Source organism: Pleurodeles waltl, chromosome 2_2 (assembly GCF_031143425.1).
Source record: "Pleurodeles waltl isolate 20211129_DDA chromosome 2_2, aPleWal1.hap1.20221129, whole genome shotgun sequence".
NCBI classification, from domain to species: Eukaryota; Metazoa; Chordata; class Amphibia; order Caudata; family Salamandridae; genus Pleurodeles; species Pleurodeles waltl.
Window position 1 is genome coordinate 799665399 of NC_090439.1, and position 13694 is coordinate 799679092.

At 43.5% G+C, this 13694-nt stretch overlaps 1 protein-coding gene across 1 annotated transcript in view; it reads left to right on the forward strand.

Moving 5' to 3' along the window:
* Window positions 1–448: 448 nt before the first annotated feature.
* Window positions 449–13694, forward strand: part of RALYL (RALY RNA binding protein like) — a 1738931-nt gene continuing 1725685 nt past the window's right edge. Inside the window, exon 1 of the mRNA XM_069220422.1 lies at window positions 449–675. The gene's annotated coding sequence lies outside the window, so the exon portion shown is untranslated. The remainder of the gene's footprint in view (window positions 676–13694) is intronic.

The window sequence follows — 13694 nt, forward strand, 5'->3', positions numbered from 1 at the left end:
GTGTTAGCACGTACAAGCTGCTGCAGGGTTGATGCACAAGGCACAACTCTGTGCCTCTTCTTGTTTCTGGTAAGGGCAGCAAAGTACCTTCTCTAGAATCGGTGGGGGACTCTGTACTGCCGTGTCCACTTCGACGTGTGACCTTCCCTAGAGCATGCATACCAACAGATTTACAGGCGTACGACCGAGGCCACGCAAGTGGTGATGGAACGTCTAGGCACTTGCGCGATTCCTCCGTGAACTAAGGGGCTGTGAGAAGGGACACAACACGTTTGTGCTACTTGGTGCGGTGCGCACGTCCTGCATCGTGCGCCTTAGCTTAATGCCCGCGCTGTTTGCACACCTGTCCGGCCTCAGCAGCCTCTGTGCACATCGTGAGCTCAGACCAGGGACTGCGCGTGTGCGTGCGCGCTGAGCCCCGCCGCCGTCCCCGCGCCTGCGAGCCGCCGTGCACCTGCTGCAGGCTCCAATCCGGCGCCGGTGTAGACGAGCACTCGCCTGCTCCGCTGGGGCTTCCCACCATCCCCTCCTCTTTCTCCCCTCCCTGCCGGCGAGTCAGCCTGACTGTGAGTCACGTGTCAGTGCCCGAGGCAAGAGACTGAGAGCAAAGCGCTTCATTCCTTCTCCCACCGCCATACTGTATTTTATACTAAATCTCATTTTTACTCCCGCTCGGTGAGTACCTTTTCAGTGGCATTCTTGTCTTTTTTCGTCTTTTTCTTTTTTTTAATTTTTTTCTTCTTTTTTTCACTTCTTTGATGATTGTTTTAGATGAGAGCTGGAGCATGTTTTTAGCCTTTTTCTGAATGCAAGTTTTTCTAGCATGCATTGGTACTTGTTATGAAGGTGCTGTGGCTGTGTGGCTGCAAGCGGCAGCAGCAGTTACTGATAAAATTCCTTGCAGCCCCAACGCCATTAAATAGCAACTGGTTTTGTTTGGAACGCGGTGTGAAGTGTGTGCACATTTTTTGCTATTAGAAGTGGCATGTCTCTAACCTCTTTTCCTCTGCGTTTTCTTCTTGCGTTGGGATTGATAATGCATTGCACAGCAACAGCGTTGACCGGAGCGTGTGGTCTTGCAGGTCCGATGCAAACCATTCACCAAAACCTTCATTTTATTTTTGCTTCATTTTTAAACCCCAAGGCAAACCCAGAGGTTTGCTTTCCTCTCTTTTTAGCGCCCCCATATAACCTGAAACTTTTCTTGCAGCTAGCGCCTTATGACAATCTTTCTTCTCTCCTAAGGCCAGTACTTTTTGCACGTTTTACTTTTTTTTTGTCTCATTCATTTTTATGGTGTGAACAGCGGTGTTCATGTTGATAACGTTTTTACATGATGGCAGTGGAAGGTGTATTTTTCTTTTTTTCCCCTGGAAAATGAAGTGCTTTTTCGGTTTCCTTGTCAACGGAAGATGAAGTGAGAGACCCGCGCAGCTTCGCAGTGAAGGTACTTCATCAGCTTGTAGGCGTTGCCTCTGTTTGTAATTGAACGTGAACAGCAGTCTGCGCTCCACGCATCTGTGCGCACAGCGGGGTCAGCGCGGTATGCTTGTGCCTGGTTTCACCTGCGCCTGGAGCCCGCGCAGCGCAGCGCCAGTCCTCGCCCCACGGCCCGTGCTGCTCTCCCAGGGGACTGCTCCAGCAGCCGGGAGCGAGGGCTGAAGTTGTGCTGCGTGGGTTAGATGAGACGCCGTCCCCCGCTCTGCAGAGTGTGCAGGGACGGAGGAGCCGAGGGATCGGATTCTGGCAGAACCAGAAAGCGAAGGTTGCCCAGGTTGATTCCGGCGGGAGGGTTTACTTTGGAATCATCACCCGGGCAGGAGTTAACCCCTAGGGGTGGTGGTCACCTCGCTCGACATAGGCATTTATGGTGGGGTGTGGTTTTGTTTACAGGGATCTGTCTAAACTAAGTCAAAGGTGCCATGTTTATTGAGCCTCATTCGACAGGTCACTGCTTGTGGTGGTCATGTTTAGTTAGCACTGTGGGTGATTATTGTGACAGTTCAGTGAGGTGTTTTTTTTTTTTTAATCGTTTCACCTCCGCGCTTCTGTCTAGTCGCGAGGTCTGTGCGTGTTGATGCTGGCACCAGGCGCTACAGTACAGCCTGACGGTCAGGTAGAGTTCAGCATCCGGGGGTGTTTCTGGCGCTGCTTTTTTCGCGTATGTGGCATGGTAAAATTCACTTATGTGGATGGAAGTGCGGTATGTCTGATTCATTCCTCTTCTAGAAAGATGCCAGAGGATGCACGTCACAGTAGAGGAATGTGCGCTGCTAAGAAGCGCAGGGTCTAAACACACGTGATGTAAATATTATGGCCCGTTATCAGGCTAGAGTGTAGGGGTGCTTGCTGTTTGGGTGATGTCGGTTTATTTAAATGGAAATACTAAAGGCTAAACTGAACAGTGTGTATGAACTGTTGTCTATAAATATGTTTAAAGCGCTGGCACGGCAGAGTGCTCGATGTTTGTTCTGCCTTCAATGTATGGGAGGCTGGCGGTGAAGTAATTGCCTGGCGTGCATTGTATGATTTATTGTGCAGGAGCATTTTGCGAGTTGTCACACGGCCCCGTAGGAGTTCCATCCACGGACCCGTGTGGGGGAAAGCAAGGATTGTGCATTTGCCTCTATTATCTATTCAGAACAAATGGTACAGGAAGAGCGACGCAGCCGTGAGGCCGCACGCGAGAGTACGTGCTTCAGGTCAGCGCCCGCGTTTGAAGGCTGCTGTGAACCGCCGATGTGTGGAGTCCCCTGTGGAGCGCTTCTAGCATAGCACAGTGGGTCGAGCTCTTTCTGCAGAGGCATTTAGGGACTCCGCACGTCACATATTGAAATCCCAAAAGCGCAAGATTGGAGGTCAGCCCTTAAAGGCACCTGCTTGTGTGTATTTTATTGGTAATTGTGTTACAGTACTTCTTTTAAAAGTATGATATGAAACAGCAGTATCTTGTTGGGAAAAAAAACGCACCGTTGCAGTTGTTGCTCTGTTTTTCTTGCTGTGGTGGGGTGTGATGTTTTTTAAAGGGGCTGGCACGTGCATTATTCACGTCTTGTTCACCGCTCAGTGCCCTGCCCACCTTTACCGCCAGCATCTCTCATCTTCTGATCAGTGTTACTGTGACCTGATGAGGTGATGCGTGTATGCAATTGCACGTACGTGTTGCTCAGGAAACGCCACTCTTGTTCTAACATACCGAGAAAAGATTTCATATGTAACTGTTCAGCATGTTCCTGTTTCAGGCAAAGGATACTCAAACAGTATAAGGTACATTTGTCGAAATCCTAAGTTGTTCCAGAAGTTTATGGTACACACAGCCTGGTTTGCAGTTTTCCTGTGTAGCATCTGCGGTGACATTTAAACCGAGCAGGACTATGCATTTGGTTTGGTACCCATAAGGTCTTGCCTGTGTATGTCACTCTTGACGTAGGCAATGCAGTATTCAAAGATTCCTTCTCAGGTGCGCCCCACACACAACTGAGATCCTTTAGTGGCATATCTGTGCATAACAACTTTAGTTTACCAATATGTAAAGCCACTCACCTTTCGAGATAAGCAAAACGATTCTTAAATGATGTATACCGTTTTAGATCAGTATTCATAAGCCTTTAAGTCACTGCATTAAATTATTTCCTTTTTTTCTAGAGGCCAAGCTTCAAGGGCAATTTTATGTGAAACTAAGCCAGGTCCTTACTTAATTATAAGCTTCATGATTCATGGGGCCATCTTTCTCGTCAGATTCCTTATATGGCCCATGGTAGACATCATAATGTAAGGATGGGACGAGGAAGTGGTCCCAGAAGGTAGCTGATCTTAAGTCTGTAGTGAGCAAGAATGTCCAGAGTAGAAGTTGCTTTTGATTATGGCGACCAAAGACATAATGAATTAAGAAAACAGCGAGTATTCTTATTTCGCTGATGACATATTTGAAAGATATTGATGTCTTTCTAATTTTTCATGACATTTTCGAGCTCAATCTTGACGTTTAACTAGGCAGTTCTGTATTTATCAAGTGAGCTCTTAAATCGCAGGTAAATTGAATATTTCATGGCAGAATTAATATTTTACGGAAAACTGGAAACTAGTTGGTTTTCGACCTGTGTGTGCACATATTTTCTGTTTTCCTCTGCCCGAAGGAGGCATTTCAGTTTTATTTTTGCATTGTCTACATATTTTCCAGGCCGTAAAAAATAGTACGCCCATATAAAGACAGCTTAAATATAAAGATAGCTTAAATAAAATGGGTTCTTCTCGTCTGCACCATTTTTGAATTTGTAAATCATTTCCATAGACTGCAGCCCTGTGTGCTGAGTGCCTGTGAAACTAGTGCCCATCACCAGAGGTGACGATATTTATTTTTTCGTAGTTTAGCATTGTACCCTATCATACAAAAGTTTCAAATGCTGAGTTAAATGTGTAAAGTAGACACAACCTATCGGATACAACAGTTGGGTGTCCAATGTGCTGTAGCCCAAATTAGATAATTCGAATGGGAATCCCTTATTATGGCAGGGACTGATAATTTCACTTAGATTCAGTAGAGAGATATTAAAGCTATTGCCATATCACAACTTTAAAGGAACAGCTCTCCCCGAACCTCTTCATCGGGGGAGCTGCACAAACACTGGGGGATATAGGCAACCACCTAAGGTGCCAGCCCATCAAAGGGGGGGGGGGGCACCATAGTAGGCATATTTGATTCATTTTTATTTACATTGCAGGCTTGTTTACCTGTTTTGAAAGAGCACAGACAATATTTGCTCTTAAAATACACTGCGTGTCTCTTCGGCATGTGCAAATGTTTTGAATTAGTGCTCTCAATCACCCTATCCAATAGCATCCCCATTATTTATTCTCTTTCGAAAAACTGTTTCCAGAATACTTCAACCTGAACCCGCTGACCTCTGATGTGGCAGAATCGTCGTGGGGCAACAGCTACAACTACTGTGCACATTCTTATATGTGCATTGTATTGTGTTGGTACAGATAGCACTAGAGGAATGGGGTCACAGCCAAATGTTCTCAGGAAGTAGCAAAACAGAGCAACACTGCTTTGCCTTAGTGGCAACAATACTTGAACTAACAATTTTCTGGTCCTGAACTTAACAAATGGTAAATTTCCTTAAGCCTACTACAGCTATCGATCACAAGACTGATACATAACATCAGTTATTTCTTCCAAGACCTGTCTATATCCGGCTGAAACCTTTACAGCTAAACAGAACAGCCCCCACAGTTCACTCATGATACTTACCTACTAAGGATATTGAAATGATAACACACTGGTGGGAAACAAGGGAAGCCCCCAGCAGCCACCGCGTAGTATAAAGCAGCCATGTTATGTGGATATCCACAGTAAATATTTATGAAGCCAAATTACATGAAGTTCAGTGGACGCTATTTGCATGTTGGTTATTCTCAAATCCCAAGAGTAATATATACTGTTCTGTGGCACAAAGGTGCGACTGTAGTGTTAATACACATTAGATATCTGCACTCGAGACCAGAGTGTCCCTGGTTCTGCTTTGTATTTAAGAACCACCACAGGCAGTAGGAGTGGCGTAAACCTATTTCATATGCAGGCACGTGATGGCCTGTTCTTTGTGGGTGAATCCCCTGGGCATAGGTCGGCAGAAGTTGAACTCTGCCATCACGGTTTGATTGTTTATGTTTCCAGAAGTACTCTTTCTTCGGCCTGGGGCCTTTTATGTTAATGTCCATAGAGGGTTCATGGTTGTATCCTCTTCCAAGACTCTCTTTTTAGGGTTGGACGCAAAACGTAGCTGTCACCCGTCAATAATCCATTTACTTAGTGAAAGAGATCTAGTGTCATGAATTGAAAAGTGGCATCTTCACCTTTCCACAAGCAACAGTTGTGTTTAGTTGTAAGAAGGGAAAATATGGGGTGCAACAATGGAAGAAAACGTTTCCCACTGTTACATAAATCTGACATGCTTTTTGAAATTGATATTTTCTGCTAAAATGCTGTAGAAACTACGTAAATATGCAGAACTCACTTTAAAACTCCAACTCACTTATTTGTGTCAGGAACAAGCTATTCAAATTGCATTTGGAGTGCATAGGTAATCTTATATCCCAAAGTCAAACCGTTTACTGTGATTACCCACAATGAAGTCCAAATGTTTGAATTATGAAAAAAAGAGTGTGCCTGAAGCTCAGCAGGTGTGATTTGTAAGAGGTGCTTTACTTTCCTGGCTAACCTCCTGTTGTTCACACTTACTTATCATTTGTGGTTGTTGGAGTCAAACGTTGCAGAGAAAGACTCGAAATCTTGTCACACCACTACAAGTATCATGTCACACCACTACAAGCATCATAAAAGTTCTCCAGCTCCAATCCAAGCCAGTGTGGCAATTTGTCTGTCATTTTATTTCCAGAAAAAAGGCCTACAGCTCTCACATGTCTGCCCCAACAATTTAGCCAAAAAGCTTTCCTTAGGTTTCCTGAGTAAAAGTATGCTGTTCAGGAAATCTCAAGTTGTCTGTTTCAGCATACATCTCTTATCATCGATTCATGTGAATTGTAGTCACTGTCCTCTTTGTCACCTCTATCTCCATCTTCTCAGCACATGACTAAATTACCCCAATCCAGGTGAGTGAGACAAAAAAAAATATTATTTTTCATCAAAACATCTCAGTTCAAGGTGATTCAACGCACCAGACTGGTAAGAAAGTCAAAATGTGTCCTATTTTTTCCTCATCACAAATGCTATAAATAGCCTTTTTGGGAAAGTTTTCTTTTGTTTGTGTTACGTGTCATAGCCCCAGACTTCAGGAGACACAAGCAGCAAATGTGCTTGCTCCACTAGGTAGTTGGAGGTGGAGATTTTGTTTGATTTGCAGAGGGGGAAATTGGGATGGCAGGGAGATACAGCGATAAGAGGAGATCAAGAAACACACTATTGTTGGTTTCTGTGGTGAAACAGACTTTGGGATAGCTTTTGCCTGAAAGCGTATCATACTAGCAGAACGGAGATGAACTGCTACAAAACATAGAAGGTGAAAGTTTTTGAATTTTTTTTTCAATTCACTTAGGGGGTCATCGCCAATTTCAGTCTGATTTTACCCTTAAAATTGCTCTTCTTGAATCACTCCCATCATAGAGCTGGCTGGAAGCAAAAAAGTTAGATAAACTTACCTGCTGCATTAAAGTATTTCCGGACTTCCTGACAGATACCTGAGTGACAGTGCTCTGCATGTTCGGTTTGGATCTATTGGAGGAAATGGCTACTCTAAGAGCTAGCGGTGCTAGCTTTTTGCTGACACCCAAGAATATTTGGGTCCACGCCCATACAATGAAATCTGCCTGTATCTAAGCAACCTCTCCCCTGTTGCTGGAAGTGAAGAAGGCCATGGAACCGAAGAAACATTGGCTTGCCTAGCAAAGAACAACTGCACCAGATACAGCTAAATATTTTTCTTCTCTGTTTCTTTAAAACATCTTCCCTATGACTAGGGACGCACCTCATAAGCTTTGCAGGAGCCTGAACTTTTATCTACCAGCAACATATGCGCCTGGAGGTGCTTTCTGCCTTTACTGCTTGCCCTGCCAGCGCTTATTAGTGAGCTCACCTCTCGCAGCGCGGGACACTCCCAAGCGCGTTCCCGGGCAAAGACTGAGCCAAGATGAGCCCATGTTAGCCACTCATAGCCAGAAAGAGGCTGGACTCTGTTATTGGGAGTTTGTAGCATTCCTTTAGTGTCTGTTTGGTGCTGCTACACACTAAATCCAAGTTGACTCTACTCCCAGCTCTGCTTTAGGATGGGTAAAAGGAAACCTGGAGGTAGCAACTCTGTTCTGACCACTTTTGTTCTGTGTACCTCCATAGACCGTACGCTGGAGAGAGCTATGGGGGTTATTAATACTGAGATTGAGCTAACTGAGAGGAGGCTTTTATTAAATCTGGGTACCCCCACACCTGGTATGTTGCACTGCTGAGTGAACAAAGATCTGCAGCATAAACGCCACACACTTCTACCACTCCAGTTTCAGTTTCTTCGGCTACTAAGGAGGTTAAAAGTCCCACACCATTGCCAGCAATCATAGGGGGCGATACTGATAACATCAGCTTTACAACAGCCAGGAAAATTACGAGGGGAAATCATAGCAAACTTGTAACATTTCTAAATTAGTAATGGATAACCCATTGTTGGTAGTGTGGGTGGAGTCTCAAGAGCATTATAATGCTGCTCCCCATCTTGGTGAGGAATTGGGGGTCCCTCTTCCAAATGTTCAAAGCAAGGATCGTTATATGGAGGGTTGCCTTGAGAGGATTAGGGAGCTGTTGAAACCTGAGCTCTCCCCCCTCTCCTCTTGTCTTGACTTCATTGAAGCCCAACTCATGGCATATACGAGGGCTGTTTTGCTCAAAGCTGCTGCTCACGTTGCCCAGACTGGACAGGGTTTACAGGAGCCCATCTTGCAGCACTCCCAACCGTTAAATACGCCCCAAGAGCCTACTAATCCGCATGTCTAGTTCAACTCAGGGCAGTCAGCTCAAGTATCTGAGAGGGCTTAATAGATAAATAAGAGTAAAGAAACATCTGTTTTCCTGGAAGGCCCAGTAAAGTTTACCCCCAATTGCCACCAGAATGCACACCCTATAGAATCATTCTAAAGGACTTCTCAGTGTTATCACCACAGAAAGAAGAGCATTACGCAGCTCTGAAAAATAAGTCTCTTTTCTGGCTGAAAAAAACTCATGATGGTTGCAGGGGCTAGCGAAGGAGGTCCTCACGGTGAGAAGGACTATTTGACTGGGCATTCATCCCAGAGATTCCCAGGGCACTGTGATTATCAACATTAAAAACTCTCAAATTGTTTATATGCTGCTTCAGTGCCTGTCTCAGAGGTTATTGTCACACAGTTACATTAAGATGCTGCCTTTGGAGTATTTTTACACACAGCGTAAGCGGATAGGGGAATGAGCACTGTGGCGGGGCCTGCTGTGTATCCGAACTAGCAGTGGTTTAATGTTCCTACTTAAAAAAAAAACATTTGTAGTTTTGTCGTCAGGATTTACTGCCCTCGGTCCTTGTGAGTAAACATTGGGGGGGGGAGGGGGGAGACATGTACACCAGAAGCTTGCTCAGGAGATTTTGCCCACCCTTCCCTAGGTCATGCTCTGTAGTAGGGTACATGAGAACAGACAAAATCCAAAACACAGACTCTCAGGGGACATCTAGTGTTTTATCTTCTCTATCTAACAAGCCACATGATCAGAAAGTAGTCATACCAAGAGTGCAGGTATCAAGATTTCATCTTGGAATGTGGCAGGGATCCATGGAAAGCTGGGCAATCCCGATTGGATACTGCACGATATAGTTTGCTTGCAAGAAATTTGGGCCATGGATGAGTCCTTTTTGAATGAATCCCAGTGTCTAAACACCCTAGTAACTCCATCTAGATCGGGAAGACCTTAAGGTGGACTGTGTACTTTTTTGCCTCTAAATTGACTAAACTTAAAATTAGGGAAGTTAAATCCACCTGCTTTTATAAGCTACTTTTAATGATTATGCCAGAGTTGTTTGATATTATGCTGATAATTATTTATTGGAATGTTTTTGGTGATAATTCAACAAAGCTCATAGATGACCTTGAAGAGGACAGTGCAAATGCTTAGCTTGGGGGTAGGAAAGAATGACTTTATATGGGTGAGAGATTTTAATTTACACCTATGTGAGGATAGTGCCACTAGTCCCTGTGTTTTGAGGAATCAGGAAGGGGTGGAACAGACTCACTTTAAGAATGTACTTTATGGGGATGTAGCTAACAGAGTCTTATTTCCTTGGAATCTGAGCTTTGCTTGAGACTATAAACATCCAACCACAGCCCTCCCTTTTAATTTAATAGCAAAGGGAAAGGTAGCAATATTGATCATATCATTATCTCTAACGATCTTTACCTCCTGCTGCAAGACTCTGAAGTAGTCTCCAGATTTAGTAGCGACCACAATCCGCTAATTGTTTCCTTTACTCTGAATTTGGTTCATGGGGGCAAAATGAAATCTGCCACCCAGTTGAATATTCATTTAATTGGTGCGTAAGGTGTACATGGGGAATGACTGATAAGGATACATTTATGCATGATATTATCAAGGAGAACAAAGGTGCGTTTTCAATATCACCTTCCAGTGAAGAACCATCTATGAGTCATTGAGGCGTTTGGAGATGTTTGTGCATCTGTTTCTGACAAGATGTTAAGTAATAAACCATGAAGAAATGATACTCCAAAGGGCAGGTTTAATCAAACTTGTGCCCGAGCACCCAAGTAACTTAGACCTTTGCAGAAAAACCCTGTTGTCAGAAAGAAATTAAGCTATGCAGGAATGTTTACAAGAAGGCTTTAGAACAAAGGAGCGCTGAGATTAGAAGCAAAGCCTGGGAGGCCTTGGAGAAAGATACTATAACAAAGGATAATACGAGTTTTTGGAAGATTGTGAACAAATGCTTCTTTTAAGGTTATAACAAACCTAGTGTCTGCACTAACATCATGTCTGCTCCTGGGTAGAGCATTTTACTACTGTATTTAGCTGTGCAAGGGCTATTGCAGCATCAGAAACTCCTGTTGTACCACTGCAGAGCCAGGAAGAACTCCATTCACTAAGTCAGTCAATTCATGTAAAGGATGTGGTAGCAGCAATTCATCAGAGATGGTCTGGGAAAGCACCTGGCCCAGATGGAGTCCCTATGGATCTTTTTAAATCGAACGTTATGTTGTGAGCACTCATTTTAACAAATGTTTTTAGGGCTGCTGTCACTGGTAAGTTAATTCCAGTATGGAAAGTGGCAGTGGTGGTACCAATGTTTAAAAAAAGAGGACAAAAACCTGCCTAGCTGCTATCGACCAATCTCCCTCGTGGACACCTCATGTAAGATCTTGGGCAGGGCTATGCAACCAAACTGAAGGCATGGATAGAAGAGAAGCAATTACTTCCCAGGGTGCAATATGGATTCCACAAAGAAGTGGACACTATTGACCAATGCCTAAGTCTCCAGCTTGTTCTAGGGAAGTATGTCAGTGCAAAGGTGGGGGTTTGTTCATCTAGCATTTATGGACCTCTCCAGTGCATTTGATATAGTAACAGCCCCATTTTATGGTCCATCATCGATGAAATAGGGTTTGATAAGCCACTGATAAACCGATAAACCTGATGTAAAGGATCCATTCGGACACTATGGTGAAAATCAGATATAGGATAAACGGGGAACTTTCTACAGAAATTAGGTCCAGGATGGGTGTGCGGAAAGGCTGTGTGTTGGCCCCTTTACTTTTTAAATTATATATAAATGGGCTGAAGGACTCACTGCGTAGAGCAGGGAAAGATACATCCAAATTTGAGCAACTTTCAATCCCAGTACTGCTATATGCTGATGATGCCTTGCTGATTGCACGAACAGCCATGGGGCTGCAATCCCTACTAGATGGATTCAAACACTTCATGGATAAGTTAGGCCTGAAAACAAACTTAGGTAAGTGGGCCCTAAAAGAACAAAAACTATGACATTTCAACTTGGTGGTACATAGATGGCTCAAGTAGAATATTTTACTTACCTGGGAATTAAGTATGACTTAAAAGATGAGTTGAGACTTTTTTTTATATAAATAATGCTCCCTTCACTTTCAGAGATCAATTGACTCTCTTTTAGATTTTGCAAGAAGGTTGGGGCAAAAACCGGTGAAGGAACTTTCCTCAATTTATAATGGCAAATGTGTTGCAATAGTGACCTATGGAGCAGGAGTGTGGGGTTATAAAACTGAAAATGTCCTTCAGATATTAGAAAAAAAGTCCCTTCAGAATTTGTTGGCAGTTCCACAGTCCCTTTCTACTATAGCCTTAGAACCCGCCATAGCGGGCTCTACTGGCTATTAAAGGCCCGCTCCCGCGTTAAATGCCCGAGCCGAAGGCAAGGGCATTTAACAAGGGAAAGGGCCTTTAATAGCCGGTAGAGCCCGCTACGGCGGGTTCTAAGGCTATTAGAACATTCTGCCACTCAGGGCAGAATGTTCTATTAAATAAAACAAATTGCTCACGGAGCCCGAGGGGATTGAAATCCCCTTGGGCTCCGTGAGGCTTTGTTCACAGCTGTTGCTGTGAACAAAGCGAACATTGGAATGTTGGCGCTGCGGGCTTTTACCGGCCAGTAAAATCCCGCAGCACTCCATTGTTTTCAATGGAGCTGCCAACGTTCGAATGTTCTAATAATGCTTCTCACAGGCAACTGGAGCAAACTTTATAGAGGATAGAATCAGTATCAGCCTGCTACTACTCTGGTTGTGAATCTGGTTGACCTCAGAAGTAAGTCTCATGAGGGAGATCATACAAGAATGTCTCCGATTGGATAACGCTGGGGGCTGTCCTTTGGTTGAAATATGTAAAATCTGTTTTTATGATTTAAGAATCGAAGGGTATTTTACAAACCAAGAATCTATTATGAGGAGTACTTGAAACCTTTGGTTAAAGAGTTGTTTTATAAGTGGAGAGAAGAAGACCGACAGAGGGATTATTTCAAATCCAAGGCAGCTGTAAGCTATGTGCCTATTAAACTCATGCAAGGTCTGGAGTTTTATCTCACACTAGTTCACAATCAGAGGTAGAGATTTTATCATACCAGGTTCTCTTTTAATTTAATTCATTTTCTTGTTGCATATCCCTCCCAGGGTACCTGGTTTGTTAGTCTACCTAACAGCCCCTGTGATGCTGTCACAAAACAGAGGATGTTGCTCTTTCTGCTGTTTTGTAGTATGTATTCTTTACACTGGAGCACTTTCTCATCCCTGTTCTCCAAGCAGCCAACTGTAGACAGCACAGAACAGCTCTAGCGCTTCTGCAAAAGTTGGATACCCCCAATATTTGTTATGCAGTGATTAATTTAATCAAATGTGCTCTAGCCATGAGGAAAAGTTATGAACAAGCTGCAGACATATGAGGCGTTCCAAATCTGGGAATGGGCCCAAATTAGATTTCTCATGTTTTTAATACGTATATACTAAACTTAGATCAGTTTTTATGAATGGTCTGCCTTATTTAATAAATTGTGCTTTTATGGCTGGAATCCACTGAAAAAAGTTTATTTGATGATGATGACTATGTAGTGCAGAAAATTCTTTGGAGTAGTGAACTAGTTTTGCATTAGATAAATAACAGGAACCCTTTGGAATGGTTTAGTTTGCCATGGACTTGAACTGGAGTGGTGTGGAGAACTGCTACAACTTGAACCCATGGACTGATGTATTGAAATCCTTTCCTGAAAGTTTGGAGACTTTTGGAGTCAAGAAACTAAAGTTGAAAACATTTTCTGAAACGTTTATGTGATGCAGTTTTATCTCTGGATCGCCATGACAAATGCCAAATCTACCTAAAACACAACCACCTGACCAGCTTTAACCTAGTGATTTTTCTTGCTCAAAGTGTATTTGGATAAAATTTGAGGCTACAGCAGGAATATTAAACATACATACCCTACCTTTTTGAGACCTTCTTGTACATCATCTAGCCTTGTCCTGCTGAAAATGGGTAACCTCAGTAAATGTTTTAAAAATCCAAATACAAAACATCTGACCTCTACGAATCACCAACTTACACTTAGCCATGCATCAAGACCATAGACACTGATAAGTCCCTGTCTCCAGCCGCCCTTAAACCATCCTTGTTTTTTAAATTTTTTATAATT